Source organism: Dendrobates tinctorius, unplaced genomic scaffold (assembly GCF_039654945.1).
Source record: "Dendrobates tinctorius isolate UK_male_01 unplaced genomic scaffold, ASM3965494v1 ptg000264l, whole genome shotgun sequence".
Classification (NCBI taxonomy): Eukaryota; Metazoa; Chordata; class Amphibia; order Anura; family Dendrobatidae; genus Dendrobates; species Dendrobates tinctorius.
In genome coordinates this window covers 1,456,643-1,473,269 of record NW_027361931.1, presented here as the reverse complement: position 1 = coordinate 1,473,269, position 16,627 = coordinate 1,456,643, and the positions used below count along the sequence as shown (strand labels likewise).

General features: G+C 45.1%; 1 protein-coding gene across 5 annotated transcripts in view; it reads left to right on the top strand.

Moving 5' to 3' along the window:
* Nucleotides 1–16,627, top strand: part of GNMT (glycine N-methyltransferase) — a 500,048-nt gene that overhangs the window by 73,543 nt on the left and 409,878 nt on the right. The window lies entirely within an intron of this gene.

Below are 16,627 nucleotides of genomic sequence, written 5' to 3'. Positions count from 1 at the left end.
TAGTATATATGTGGTATGTATGTAGCATGTAGTATGTATGTATGTAGCATGCAGTATGTATGTAGCATGCAGTATGTATGTAGCATGCATGTAGTATATATGTAGCATGTAGTATGTATGTAGCATGCATGTAGTATATATGTAGTATGTATGTAGCATGTAGTATGTATGTAGCATGCATGTAGTATATATATATATATTTTTTTTTTTAACATTTAACACATTAGCCGGATGATGGGACTACTACTGTCCCATCATTGGCTAATGTGTCAATCACTGTCATGGTAGCAGGCATCGCCAGATGGGACTTGTAGTCCCATCGGACGATGCTTGCACAGACCCCCGGACATCAGCACAGCCCCCCGGCAGGCCGGTACAGACCCCCACAGGGTGCACAGACCGCCGGCACAGCCCCCCGGCAGGCCGGTACAGACCCCGGGTAGTCCACACAGCCCCCCGGCAGGCCGGCAGAGACCCCCGGAAGGCCCGAAATGACGGCGCATCATGATGCGCACACACCGCGCATCATGATGACGTCATTTCGGCTGTCAATCAACTTTGAACTTCCGATTCCGATGCCGACTTCCGATATTGAAAAAATATCGGAAGTCGGTATCGGAATTCCGATACAGCAAGTATCGGCCGATACCCGATACTTGCGGTATCGGAATGCTCAACACTAGTCGTAATATATCGGGCTTTACTTAACCGATCTATTAACTCGTCGACCCGGGGCATAGGGTAGGCATCAAATTTTGAGACCGCATTCAGTTTCCTGAAGTCATTGCAGAACCGGATTGTGCCGTCCGGTTTAGGAATTAACACAATCGGGCTGGACCAAGCACTGTGCGATTCCTCAATGACACCTAACTCTAACATTGCCTTCACTTCTCGGGAAATGGCTTCACGGCGCGCTTCCGGAATTCTGTAGGGTTTCACGTGAACAGTGACACCAGGTTCCGTTATGATGTCATGTTTCATTAGCGTAGTCTGCCCGGGTTTTTCTGAGAAAAACTTTTGGTTGTGAAGTAAAAACTGCCTGACCTCAGTCTTTTGCCGCTCCGAGAGAGTCTCTGCAACCCGTACCTCCGGTACGGTATGTGAGCAGACGGGACGGGCCAGCTCCGCTGACAAGGCAGACCGATCCTTCCAGGGCTTTATCAGATTTACATGATAAATCTGTTCAGGTTTCCGTTTACCTGCATGGTATACTTTGTAATTTACTTCACCAACTCTTTCCTTGATCTCAAAGGGGCCCTGCCACTTTGCCAGGAACTTACTGTCCACCGTGGGGACCAGGATCAACACCCTATCTCCGGGTGCAAACGTACGGATCTTGGCGCCCCTATCATAGATTCTTTTTTGGGCTCCTTGGGCCTGTATCATGTGTTCTTTGACGATAGGCATAACAGCCGCAATACGCTCCTGCATTTGTGTGACGTGATCTATCACTGTTTTAAACGGAGTGACCTGACCCTCCCAGGTTTCTTTTGCAACGTCTAATAATCCGCGAGGACGTCGGGCATACAATAACTCGAAAGGCGAGAATCCCATGGAAGACTGGGGTACTTCCCTGATGGCAAAAAGTAAATACAGAAGTAAATAGTCCCAGTTCTTCCCATCCTTATCACCTTTCTCAGCATCTGCTTCAGAGTTTTATTGAACCGTTCGACCAACCCGTCTGTTTGAGGGTGATACACGGATGTGCGTAACGGTTCGATTTGTAACAACCGGCAGAGCTCCTTCATTACCCTGGACATAAAGGGGGTCCCCTGGTCGGTGAGTATCTGTTTCGGTATACCGACCCGACTAAACACATGCACCAGTTCCTTGGCAATCGTCTTGGTGGCCGTGTTACGCAAAGGGATGGCCTCTGGGTAACGAGTGGCATAATCCAAGATGACCAGGATATGTTGGTGTCCACGTGCAGACCGTGGAAGGGGCCCAACTAAATCCATCCCAATCCTCTCGACGGGACTTCAATAATAGGTAGGGGTACCAAAGGGCTACAGAACCGGGGCTTAGGTGCAGAGGCTTGGCAGTCAGGACAAGACTCACATTATACACGAATATCGTGATGCATGCCTGGCCAAACAAAACAGTGTAATATCCTTTCGGTGGTTTTCTGGACTCCCAGGTGACCTCCCATCACATGTCCGTGGGCCAGGTCCAGCACCTGCCGCCGGTAGGGTTTTGGCACGACTAATAGTTGCACCGTATCTTCCCCCTTTTTCTCTATCTGATAGAGTAAATCATTCTCCAGAACCATGTAAGGATATGCCAGCCTAGAGCCAGGTTCTACGGGTACCCCATTCATCACTTTTACATTTGTCCTAGCCTGAGAAAGGGTAGGATCCTTTATTTGCTCGCTTTGGAAGTCATCTTTCTGAACTTCTAAATCCGGCAAACGGGGAGGTGGACGGCTGTCGGCCTCCTCCTCTTCCCCGGTCTCCTCCGTATCACCTGTCATGACTGAAAACGGGAACTGCAGGTCATTTCCCGCAGACTCTTCCCCAGAGTCTTCCGGGGAGACCTCTTCCAGGGGTTTGGGACCCACACGCGCCCTGGGAGAAGAATCATGTACACTATTACCCTGGGGTATCAACTGATTCTCCCACAATTGCCAGAAGTGGGGAAAATCCCGGCCCAGGATAACATCATGCAATAACGCCGGGACGAGTCCCACTTTATGTTGCACAGACCCATAGGAAGTAGTAATGCATATGACCGTGGTGAGGTACGAACAGGTGTCTCCATGCACACACGTTACAGAAAATTTGTCTGATGGTCCAGTCGGGGCTGACACTAGACTGGCCTTCACCAGAGTCACCACACTTCCCGAGTCTAACAATGCCACCACATTTTTGCCATCAACAGTTAAATCACCCAAGTGTTTTTCCACATCCTTTTGACCGGCATTCACACTCACTACCCTTTCAACCATAGACATGCGGTTTTTAGAGTCTGTGACGTCGCACTGCATGGGTTCAGTAGTGACCGGACAGTTTGCAGCAATATGTCCCATCTCTTGGCAGCGGAAACACCTAACGGGCCCCTTGCTTAGACCATAGTTCGTTACTCTCGGCCTCGCAGTGCGGGCAGTCCCGTTTTCCTCCCCCACTGTCTTAGGGATTTTTCCATCTCCCCTACTCCCTGGAACAGTCTAACCGGTTCCACGTGGAGACGATGAAGAACGAGGTGGGGTAGCGTCGTCTCGGAGTCCTTCCGCCACGGAGTAACGTTCAACCAGATCCACCAGTTGATCTGCCGTCGTAGGATTTCCATGGCTTACCCACTTCCTCAGTGCTGGCGGTAGAGCTCTCAGGTACTTGTCCATGACGACTCTCTGGATTATCTCTGGCGCTGTCAGCACCTCGGGTTGTAGCCACTTCTTCGTCACGTGGATCAGGTCGAACATCTGGGACTGCGGTGGTTTATCCGGCTGATAAGTCCATTGATGCACTCTCTGTGCACGGACAGCGGTCGTCACTCCCAGCCGGGCCAAGATCTCGGATTTCAATTTGTCAAAGTCCTGCGCAGCTTCAGGTTCCAAGTCATAATACGCCTTTTGGGCCTCACCGGAAAGAAACGGGGCAATCAGGCCGGCCCATCGTGCCTCCGGCCATTTTTCTCGCACCGCTGTCCGTTCAAACGTGGTCAGGTATGCCTCGACGTCATCTTCGGTCGTCATCTTCTGCCAGTACCGACTCACGTGAATCACTCTCGACTCGGCTTCCAGATTAACCTCCTGTAGGGTTGCCAGGCGCTGCGCCACCTGCTGGAGAAGCGAACGATCGGTAGCTGTCATGTCCACCAACTCCTTCAGCTGGGCCATCATCACCCGATTAGCTTCTTGCTGGACGGCGGTGGACTGTACCAGCGCTTTCACCACGTCCTCCATGCTCATGCTTGCAACGTGTTGCCCGCGTTCTCCACCACAATGTGATAAAACACTCCGGGATCGGCTTTGCTGGGGTCAAAGGTCACGTGCGTTCCGCATGAAACCCAGGCGCAGAGCTGGGATTCGGGTGTAACTGACCCTGGGTCAGGTTTATTAATAGTGAAAGCAATGCAAAAGAAAATAAAACATAAAACAAATCCTTGCCTGTCCGGCACTAACTAAACAATGGACAACCTAACTACCAACTGGCGGGCTTCTCCCGTCCAGCCAAACCACAGTTGCAGTGAGCACTGCTTTCACTCACGTGTGTGTCTCTCACACAGACAAGCTCTCTGTGTTCCCAGGCTGAGACACTCACACAACCACCTGGCATCCTTTTATATCCACCTCCCATTATCCATTAGTAAGCAGGTGCGATACTGACCAGACTAGGCCACATAGAAAAGGAATCTGGGCGAGATATACCTGCCCTCATCCACTATTCCCACATGATTCTCACAGCTGTCATTAAGGGGTTACTCTAACGAGAATCGCCCTTGATTCTCCCATCTAGATCAATTTAACGTGCACACAGTTTTTTTATTCCACAGTAGCCTTCTCACACTGGCTTTGTACCCATTCAAAAATAAAATAAAAAAATAAAGATTATTGTTATTCAGCGGAATATCTTAAAAGAACAAACAAGAAACCCCAATCACTATGGAGCTTAGCATCTTAGAGGAGTTATTGTAACTCCAATTGCATGTAAACTTCCAACTTACAGGAGCCTCTCACAAACCCCAATTGGAAAAGTTCACAAGTTCCCTATTCAATTCCTAGAATAACATTCATCCCATTCAAAAATAAAAAAAATAAAGATTACTATTATTCTTCGGAATATTTTACAAGAACAAACAAACCCCAATCACTATGGAGTTTTGCAACTTACAGGAGTTATTATAACTCCAATTGCATGTAAACTTCCAAATTACAGGAGCCTCTCACAAACCCCAATTGGAAAAGTCCACTATCACAGTCCCCATTCAATTCCTAGAATAACAGTCATACTGAATTATCAAAATTACTGAATATAATGAAAATTAAATGTTCTTACCTGTATTCAGATACAGACGATTCCCAGAGATCCTTAGACTATACGAAATCCGTCACTTTCCCTCAGTCCAGGATAACTGATAATGCCCCTGTTGACGCCTAATGTCAAGGCGGAGGACTTACTTAAGGAGTTCCAGACTCCCCCGTGCGCGGTTTACATTACTCACCGGTGAGGGAAAGGTGTTGGATTTCCCGGCCATCGCATCAAATGTCAGTGGAGTTTCAGTCTTCCAATTAGAAATCGTCCAGACCTGAATAAGTAAGATGTTTCTTTATTTGTCATGCCGGCACGAAGAGAGAATGACAACCACACCAGGTGTGGGCCGTCCTCTGCCTCAATACAGATTCTTAGAGTTTAAGTAGAAGTGCCGAAAGGGCGTTCAAAACTACTACGTTTGCAAAACTAGTACATACAATATGCTTTGCTGTTAGCAATCCTTATCTACGTTACCAGAGAAGTAAAGGTATGACTTTTTATTTTGTACGTTAGCTAAGGATAGCAAACTAAGCATTACACCCATGTATTACATCAGCTGAAAAGAGTTTCTAAGCATGGCATATATGCAATCGTGTGTGTGTGTGTGTGTATATATATATATATATATATATTTATATATATACTCACACACATACACGTGTATATATATATATACACGCACATAAAAGAAAGGACTTTATTACAATTATAACAATATTCATCACCTGTCCACTGAGAAAATATTAATCCATTTGTTCCACGACGGGTCTAGCTCTGCTACATCTAGATTGCATGCTGCATGGTTGTATGATGTGACTATACAGCCTTCCATCCAGCAGAGATACTGAGCAGCATCTACTAGTGCTGTTCACTGTGTTGAGGTGAACTCTTATAACCTGTCTGACATCACTGCGAGCACGAGAAAGTTATTATGCTCGCGGTGCCATCAGAAAGGTCCTGGGAGTTCACCGCCAATGAACTCACTTCATCTATCTGACGTCAGCGTGCGCGCCATAGGAACATTTCTAACGGCGCTAGAGTGGACGTCAGTTGAAGGTGAAGTGAGTTTGTTGGCTGTGAACTCCCAGGACATTTCTGACGGCAGCGCGAGAACTTTCTCGTGCTCGCGGTGATGTCAGATAGGTTACAGAAATTCACTGCAAGGAAAAAATAAATTTTCCCAACAGAAATGTTATTTAATCCCCAAATTTTGCCTTTTCATAAGGGTAACAGGAGAAATTGCTCCATACAATTTGATTCGTCTGAATCACGTATTTCAGAGATTTAAACGGAAACCCAGGTGTTAGTTCTCAGTGTATAGCGCAGTGTATAACGCAGGATAAATGTGCGCTAAGCCTTAGTGCGATCTTTGGGAGGCATAATGAACAAATCAACAGCGGTGAAGAATTGGTTTTATTTTTTGCGGTATGAGTGATTAGGCGACTTTATTCTTCGGGTTGGTGTGATTACAGCGATACCAGATTTATATTGGGTTTTTATATTTGGCTGCTGTCACACTAAAAAATGCTTTTTATTTCAAAAACTAGTTTTCACATCACCATATTTTGAGAGCTATAATATTTCCATATTTCTGCTGACAGTCATGTGAGGGCTTGTTTTTTTGCGGGATAAGTTGACGTTTTCATTGGTACAATTTTCAGACACATGACATAAGAACAAAAACCAGCAATTCAGGATTTTTTTTTGGGGGGGGGGTTATGTCATTTCCGTGTGTGGTAAAATTGATAAGGCAGTTTTATTCTTCGGGACAGTACAATTACACTTATACCTCATTTATATTTTTTTTTATGTTTTGGCGCTTTTACACAAAAACTATTTTATAGAGAAAATAATTATTTTTGCATCACTTTATTCTGAGAGCTATAACTTTTTTATTTTCTGCAGATGGAACTGTATGGTGACTTGGTTTTTGCGGGACAAGATGACATTTTCAGCGGTACCATGTTTATTTATATTCGTCTTTTAGATTGCGTTTCATAGGTCGGTTCTTGCGGACGCGGCGATACCAAATGTGTACTTTTATTGTTTAGATTTTTTTTCATAAAAATGTTTGCGTACAATATATTTAGATTTTTTTTTTTAATTATTTTTACACACCCTTTTTTTTTTTTTTACTTTTTTCTAACTTTTGTAAACTTTTTTACTTTGTCCCACTTTGGGACTTTCAGTTGCAGCAGCATCTCTATGCTTTGCAAACTGTCAGCACTGCACTGTCACATAAAGTTGCTGATTATGCACTGCGCATGATCTAGCAACTTTGCTAGCACTGGTGACCTGGATGTCGTCAAGACTAGTGATGAGAGAATAGTGAAATGTTCGGATTCAGGAAAATTGGCACAAATAATTTTTTCAATGTCCGTGTATGTGTACTGAATAACGAATCCAATGCAAGTCAACGGGAACGCCGAATATTTTTCTGCTGGACCCAACAAACAGGTCTGGGGGCTGAGATAAAAAAGCTGAAATGGATGGGAAAGAGCTAAAACTAAATGGGAACAGCATGGAGAAGATGCCAGCATGCCTTTCTGACTTACATATGGTAACTGGGAATAATGTTGTCAGACTATTGCGCCTTTTTTTGGATTTATAAGAAGACCTACCAAAACCAAAATGTTTTAACCCCTTAGTGACAGGGCCAAATTTTAAAAATCTGGCCAGTGTCACTTTACGCATTTCGTCAGGAAGGAGCTTAGCGCTCTGAAATGCACGTCGGGGTTGGCCGGCTTCCCTCTGCTCCTACAGCATTAAGGTAACACATCCTGCTGGTCCTGCCAGATTGCCTTTGGGCGGTCTGCCCACTGTTTGACATAAGCACTTGCTTTATGATTGTGACTATGTCGCTGTACTTGCATATTGGTTTATATAAGCCCTATGGGATTATATGCTGTACTATGCTGGGTGGGTTATAAGTCCGGCATCTGTCTGCCATTGGGTGTACGCACTTCATCCCACCTTTATCCCATGTACCTTGCTGTCCATTATTTTATAGAACATATATAATAAAAGTGAAGTTTTATGGGACTATTTGACTGCCTGTTTTTCTATGTGCTCTCTATACTCGTAAGGAAGGTAAGAAAATTTCTAAAACAAGCTACAGGGAGGAGATTGGAACAAAACAATATCCTCTAAACTGCATACTCGCAAATGCCAGAAGCCTGACAAACACGATGGAAGAACTAGAAGCAGAAATATCTACACTATGACATAGTGGAAATAACCAAGACATGCTTAGATGAAAGCTATGACTGGACAGTTAACTTACAGGGTTACAGTCTGTTTAGAAAGGATCGTAAAAAAATCGGAGAGGAGGAGGGGTTTGTCTTTATGTAAAGCAAGGGCGTATTTGCCACTAGGCACTTGAGGGCACGTGCCTAGGACGCCAGAATGCGGGGGGGGCACCACCTGAGCAAGGTCTTTTTTTCCCTTTCTTTTTTTCTTAGTCTGGGGGGTCGGTCCGCCCACCCACCTCAGTCTTCCGGCTGCTGCGGGCACCGTCACCATTTATCAGCTCCGCCCTTGATCACATAACGATGACCTCACCACAGGTCTTTCAGCTCTCCCTGCAGCAGCTCCTTCCTGGTTGTGTTGTGTGCAGCTTGTGTTCTCTGGTATCAGCCAGCAGCAGATTTCCAGTTCCCGCCATTCTGGTGAGATTACAGGAGGGTTTGTTGGAATTTTGGTGCTTGTGGTAAATCTGGGAGAGGAGAGTGAGGTGTTATGATTGGGTCACCGAGGAGGACAGCAAGACCAAGCTAAGCCACAGAAAACCAGAGAGGTTGGTAACTAAGCGGATTGCAGCCCCCTGATCCTATCCACACAACTAGCAGTAGCCATGGAGCATGCCTACGATGATCCTAGATGCCTCGGCACAGCCGGAGAGCTAACTAAGCCTAAAGCAAGAAAGGGGAAATCTAAACTGCCCCAGAGCAGCCCCCTAAGGAATAGATAGTCCCCAAACATATATTGTCGGTGAGACAAGATGAAAACACAAACGCAGGTAGGAAAATAGACTGAGCAAACGATGGGGCCCACACTGACTAGACAGGACAGGAAAGGCACTGTCTGCAATCACGCAAAAAACCCTGCAAAAAAGTCCAACTCGTCTGATAGAAAAATACTGAAGTTGCACGACTTCGCCCACTATATCAGCACTCTGGTATATTCTGAAAGCAGAGCAAAAAGAGGCCAATCTAATAAGGTACAAAAACAAACTGGCACAAGCAGTAACATATAGATGGTGATTCAGCACAGCCCCAGCCGGAGCTGGCTGACCCACACAAAACTGAAATAGACAAAACCAGATCAAATGTGAACAGAATAACAAAAGAACACTTAGCTGAGCATGCAGGGACTGAGCTGGAAACTAAGATCTCAGGAGGCAGGAAAAAAATCACCAGCAGGGATAGAGGGAGTCGGCTGTCTTAAATCCAGTCTGAAACACCAGATCTCCAATCGTCTTCATTACCAGGTCGCAAGCCCCTGCTAATCAGATCAGCTTCACTACCTCCAGTAACCACCAGAGGGAGCCCAGAAAGACAACCCGCAACCCCTCCGTCAATATGACCAGTTCCACTACCTTCAGTAGTAACCAGAGGTAGGCCAAAAAGCGAATTCACAACAGTATCCCCCCCCCTTGAGGAGGGGTCACCGAACCCTCATCCACGCCACCAGGCCGATCAGGATGGGTCCGGTGAAAAGCACAAATCAATCTGTCGGTGTGAATGTCAGAAGCAGAGACCCAAGAATTATCCTCCTGGCCATAACCCTTCCATTTGACCAAGAGCTGGAGTCTCAGTCTAGCCAAACGAGAATCCAATATTTTCTCTACCTCATATTCCACATTGCTTTTAACCAATACAGGGTCAGGAGGCGCCGCCATAGGAACTACTGGCTCCACAAACCTCTTCAACAGAGATTTATGAAGCACATTATGGATCTTAAACGTAACTAGAAGAGCCAATCGAAAAGAAACAGGATTAAGAATCTCCAAAATCTTATAAGGTCCAATGAATCTAGGCTTGAACTTTGGAGATGCAACCTTCATAGGAATAATCTTTGACGACAACCAAACCATATCACCCAACCATATCACCCACTTTAAACCGGGGACCAATGGTCCTATGCTGGTTGGAAAACCGTTGGGCTTTTTCCTGAGAGAGGGACAACTTATCCACCACTTGGTCCCAATTCTGCTGCATTCTCTCTACCACAGTGTCCACACTTGGGCAGGTCGAAGATTCCACTTGCCCTGAAGAAAGTCGAGGATGAAACCCAAAGTTACAGAAAAAGGGCGACATCAAAGTGGCAGAACTAGCTCTATTGTTTAGCGCGAATTCGGCCAAGGGCAAAAATGAGACCCAGTCATCCTGATCAGCAGATATAAAACATCTCAAATAGGACTCCAAAGTATGGTTTGTTCTCTCAGTCTGGCCATTGGTCTGAGGATGAAATGCAGAGGAGAAAGTTCACTGAATTCCCAGTTTGGAACAAAAAGCTCTCCAAAATCTGGAAACAAACTGGACTCCTCTGTCCGACACAATGTTCTCAGGAATCCCGTGCAACCGATCCACCTGTTGTAAAAACAAGGGCACCAACTCTGAAGAAGATGGCAACTTTGGGAGTGATACAAGATGGATCATCTTAGAAAATCTATCACAAATCACCCAGATAAGTCATTCTCTGAGAGACAGGAAGATCAGAAATAAAATCCATTGAGATATGGGTCCATGGCCTCTTGGGCACCAGCAAGAGCATCAACAACCCACTAGAACGAGAACAGGGTTTGGACCGAGAACAATTCCCACAGGACTGCACAAAATTCCTGACATCACGAGATAAGGCAGGCCACCAAAAAGACCGACTCACCAAATCTCTGGTACCAAAAATACCTGGATGACCAGCCAACGCAGAGCAATGAATTTCAGACATTACTCTCTTCCTCCACTGGTCAGGGACATACAATTTTCCCATAGGGCAACGTTCAGGTTTGTCCTCCTGAAATTCCTCCAGGGCACGTCTCAAATCGGGTGAGATGGCGGAAAGAACTACACCCTCATTTAGAATTGTAGTAGGTTCGGTCACAATAAGAGAATCCGCAAAGAAACTCCTAGAAAGGGCGTCCCCCTTAACATTCTTAGTGCCCGGAAGAAAGGAGACCACAAAATTAAAACGTGTGAAAAACAAGGCCCACCTAGCCTGTCTAGGATTCAAGCGTTTGGCTGATTCAAGATAAATCAAATTCTTGTGGTCAGTGAGGACCACAACTTGATGTCTAGCTTCCTCCAACCAATGTCTCCACTCTTCAAATGCACATTTCATGGCCAACAATTCCCGATTCCCCACGTCATAGTTACGTTCAGATGGGGAGAATTTTCGAGAAAAGAAGGCAAAGGGATTCATTTTATTCATTTTTGAAGTCACCGGATCTTTTTGGGACAAAATGGCTCCTGCACCAATCTCAGAAGCATCTACCTCCACCTGAAATGGGAGTGAGACATCAGGTTGCTGTAGAACCGGAGCAGAAGTGAATCTCTGCTTAAGCTCCTGAAATACTGAGACTGCCTCTGGAGACCAATTCACCACATCAGCACCCTTTTTGGTCAGATCAGTCAGTGGTTTGACAATACCAGAAAAATTACTTATAAATTTACGGTAGAAATTAGTAAAACCCAAAAACTTCTGGAGAGCCTTCAAAGAAGTGGGCTGAACCCAATTATAAATGGCCTGTACCTTGGTCGGGTCCATTTCAATAGCCGACGGGGACAAAATGAATCCCAAAAATGAAATCCTCTGTACACCAAAGAAGCACTGCGATCCCTTAAAAAACAGGGAATTTTCCCTCAAAATCCAGAACACAGTCCGGACATGTTCCACATAAGAATCCCCATCACTGGAAAAGATCAAAATATCATGCAGATAAATGATCAAACATTTATCCACAAAGTCCCGGAAAATATCATTCAAAGGATTGGAAGACAGAAGGGGCATTAGTGAGCCCAAAAGGCATCACCAGGTTATTCAAAATGTCCCTCTGGAGTATTAAACGCCGTCTTCCATTCATCCCCATGCTTGATGCGAATAAGATTATATGCCCCCCTGAGGTCAAGCTTGGTAAACCAACGGGCACTTTAAACTCTGGAAAATAAATCAGAAATCAGAGGTAACGGGTACTGATATTTAACAGTGATTTTGTTAAGGGAACAATAGTCAATACAAGGCCTTAATGAACCATCTTTCTTGGCCACAAAAAAAACAGCACCTAAAGGTGAAGAGGATGGTCTAAAATGACCCTTCTCCAACGACTCCTTGATATAAGATCGCATAGCATCATGTTCGGGTACCGATAAGTTGAAAAGCCGACCCTTGGGAAATTTACACCCGGGCATTAACTCAATTGCACAGTCATAACTCCTATGAGGAGGCAAAGACGCAGACTTACTCTCACTAAATACATCAGAAAAATCAACCAAATCAGGAATATCATGAGACTGCGGAGAGGTGGAGAAAACAGGAGTGTCATTAAGAACACGCTGACAACCCCAACTCACCACAGACACAGATTTCCAATCCAAAACAGGATTATCAGTTTGCAACCAGGGAAAACCCAGAACAATAGTATCATGCAAATTGTGCAACACCAAAAATTTACAATTTTCTTGGTGGTCCAGAGCAACCCGCATTATCACCTGGGTCCAAAACTGGGATTTATTCTCTGCCACAGGAGTAGCATCAATACCCCTCAAAGAGATAGGAGTCCGCAGGGGTATCATGGGAAAACCACAACGTTTAGCAAAGTCTAAATCCATCAGATTCAAAGCTGCTCCTGAATCTACAAAAGCCTTAGCGGAAAATGTAGACAAGGAGCAGATCAGAGTAATTGCCAAAAGGAACTTAGGCTGTACACTGCCCACGGCAAATGTGTGAGCAAAGTGTTTTTCTCATTTAGGGCAGACAGAAATAGTATGAGAGGCGTCTCCACGGAAAAACACAGCTTATTACGCCTTCTAAACTCCTGACGTTGCGTCGTAGACAAAACCCTATAACATTGCATGGGTTCAGACGTTCGTTCAAAAGGTGGCAACGCCTCTCGTGTAGTTTTACGTTCATGTAAACGCCGATCAACTTGAATGGTTAATGACATAGAATCGTCAAGACCAGAGGGAACATGATATCCCACCATAACATCTTTTACGGTTTCTGCCAAACCCTTCCGAAAGAGAGTTGCTAGGTCATCGTCATTCCATTTAATAAGGACCACCCACTTTCGGAATTTTTGACTATAACTGCAGAATCCTGACCCTGGTTCAATGCCAATAAGGTTTTCTCAGCTTGATCAATAGCATTAGGTTCATCATACAACAACCCCAAGGCTTGAAAACATGCGTCCATATTAGTCAAAATAGGATCTCCAGGTGTAAGAGAAAAAGCCCAATCCTGGGGATCGCCGCGCAGCAAGGAGATGACAATTTTAACCTGCTGCACAGAGCTCTCCGATGAGTTAGGCTTCAAGGCAAGAAATAGTTTGCAATTCTTAAAATTCAAAAATTTAGACCGATCCCCAGAAAACACATCAGGAGTAGGGATTTTTGGTTCAACAGCAGATGATTGAGCGAGATAGGCAGAAATTCTCCGCACTTCAGCAGCGAGCTGCTCAACATGACCAGACAACTGCTTAATCTCCATTAAAGAAAAAAAAATCCTCCTACGGCCCCAGAGAAAAAGAGGAAAAAATATATAAAAAAATTCAGCCACTACTTTTTTTTTTTTACAATTCTTTCCTTCTTTTGAGTACCCTAGAGTCTGCGGTTTGGCTGGTGATTCTGTTATGATTGGGTCACCGAGGAGGACAGCAAGACCAAGCTAAGCCACAGAAAACCAGAGAGGTTGGTAACTAAGCGGATTGCAGACCCCTGATCCTATCCACACAACTAGCAGTAGCCGTGGAGCGTGCCTACGATGATCCTAGACGCCTCGGCACAGCCGGAGAGCTAACAGCCTAAAGCAAGAAAGGGGAAATCTAAACTGCCCCAGAGCAGACCCCAAAGGAATAGATAGCCCCCAAACATATATTGTCGGTGAGATAATATGAAAACACTAACGCAGTTAGGAAAATAGACTGAGCAAACGATGGGGCCCACACTGACTAGACAGGAAAGGAAAGACACTGTCTGCAATCATGCAAAAAACCCTGCAAAAAAGTCCAACACATCTGATAGAAAAATACTGGCGTCGCACGACTTCGCCCACTATATCAGCACTCTGGTATATTCTGAAAGCAGAGCAAAAAGAGGCCAATCTAATAAGGGACAAAAACAAACTGGCACAAGCAGTAACATATAGATGGTGATTCAGCACAGCCCCAGCCGGAGCTGGCTGACCCACACAAAACTGAAATTGACAAAACCAGATCAAATGTGAACAGAATAGCAAAAGAACTCTTAGCTGAGCATGCAGGGACTGAGCTGGAAACTAAGACCTCAGGAGGCAGGCGAAAATCACCAGCAGGGATAGAGGGAGTCGGCTGTCTTAAATCCAGTCCGAAACCGCAGATCTCCAATCGTCCTCCTCATTACCAGGTGTCAAGCCCCTGCTAATCAGATCACCTCCACTACCTCCAGTAACCACCAGAGGGAGCCCAGAAAGACAACTCGCAACCCCGCTGTCATTATGACGAGTTCCACTACCTTCAGTAGTAACCAGAGGTAGGCCAGAAAGTGAATTCACAACAGTGAGGGGTGAGATCAGAACTGTTCCTGTGGAGGACCTGCTCCATATGACTGCGGCTCATCAGTGTTTTGGACGTACAGCATTGTTAGAGTAGGACTGGCAAGTGTAAGAACCTTGACGCGGTGTGCCAGCTTACATATTATAGCCAGAATATCAACCAATACCTTGCATATATTGATATGTTTTTGTGCACTTTATATTTTTTTCAGAGTGCAGTTGGGCCCAAATGGTTCTGTAAACTGTGGCCTCTGTTCACACGGAATGCATTATAGTTAGCACTGGGCAGCCCGCTATATGGCGTTGCTAAGAGGCTGTGAACCAGATGCTCTGCATTCCTTGTGTGATCATTGCCACATACAGATTATATATTTTTTGCACTAGTGTGCCACACGGCCAATCCCTGATTGAAGGCTGGCTGTCTCATTTGGTATTATTACACCTGTGCAGTTGCCATTTTACTTGGGTCCGCTGCCCACACAGCCTCCCCAGGGCCAGCATCTGAGGCCCACACAGCCTCCCCATGTCCATAAGACCCATATAGCCTCCCCATGTCCATAAGACCCATATAGCCTCCCCATGCCCATAAGACCCATATAGCTTCCCTATGTGCAACCAAACATCCCATAAACATAAATAAAAAAAACATACCTTTCGATTCCCATGGCACTTTGCTATGCTTCTGTCTCTGATGCGCTGACTCTCCGCAGTACACAGCTGACGCGATGACATGACAATGAATTGGGGCGGGAGGGGAATGTAAATATAATGAGTTAGGGTTAGAGCGGGAGGTACATAGTGGGGGGCATTGAGGATGAAGTGACTGGCAATGAATTGGGAGAAAGAGTACAGGTGCTAATTAATTTATATATTAAATGGGGAAAGTGGCTTTTATAGTTAGTGGGGGCACAGTGTGCAGATTATAATTTATATTTGGAATGGTGGGTTGCATAATAAGCAGTTATATATTGATTGTGGGTGCACATCTGTATTCAGAGGTGTAGTGTAGAAGAAAAGGAAAAAGTGGGGAATGTGCTCTGGAAACGGTGCTCTAGGTAATGGTTATTTTATGCAGAGACGAGTCCTGGCTGGAAGAAGTGACAGCGGTCAGTGCTGGATGCAAAAAAGCAAAGATGAAGTGCTTCAGTTAGAGACGTCATTGGTGCGTCAGTGTGTTACCTGTACACAGACACTATACACAGAGCTCCTATGTACATTATCACCGGTGATCACTGTATTATCTGTTCACTGACACTATATACACAGCTCCTGTGTATAATGTCACCAGTGATCACTGTATTACCTGTACACTGACACTTTATACAGAGCTCCTGTGTATGTCACTGGTGATCACAGTATTACCTGTACACTGACACTATACACTGTATACTATATAGAGAGCTCCTGTGTACAATGTCACCAGTGATCACTGTATTACCTGTACACTGACAAAAATACAGAGTTCCTGTGTACAATGGCACTTAGTATTGTTTTTTTTGTGGTGGTAATATGTGGTCTGGTCATGGTGTAGCGGCATTTGTTCCTTGCATGTGGTAATAATGGTCATTAAAAAAAAAATGTATGTGACTCATTCCCTTAATGAAAAATACATAAAAATATATTTATTTTTAATAGTTTAGAGTAGGGCCCGGCCAAAAGAGTCTACCGTTTCATGGTGGCAGCTTAAAAATTCATTTGGCCACAAAAAAAGCTGCTGGTTATGAACGTGATCTGGCGTTTGATGGGAACTGTTAATATCTGATAGGTGAGGATGTAGTGAAGAAATTGAGTTTTTCCAAGAGTGGGCAGTGGGATGGTGGGGGTGGAGTGTGGGCGGAGTCTCAAGGGGACCTGAAAATTCATTCATTCTCCCATAGGGAATGAATGAGGCTGAATGCAGTGTTGCCGTAAGT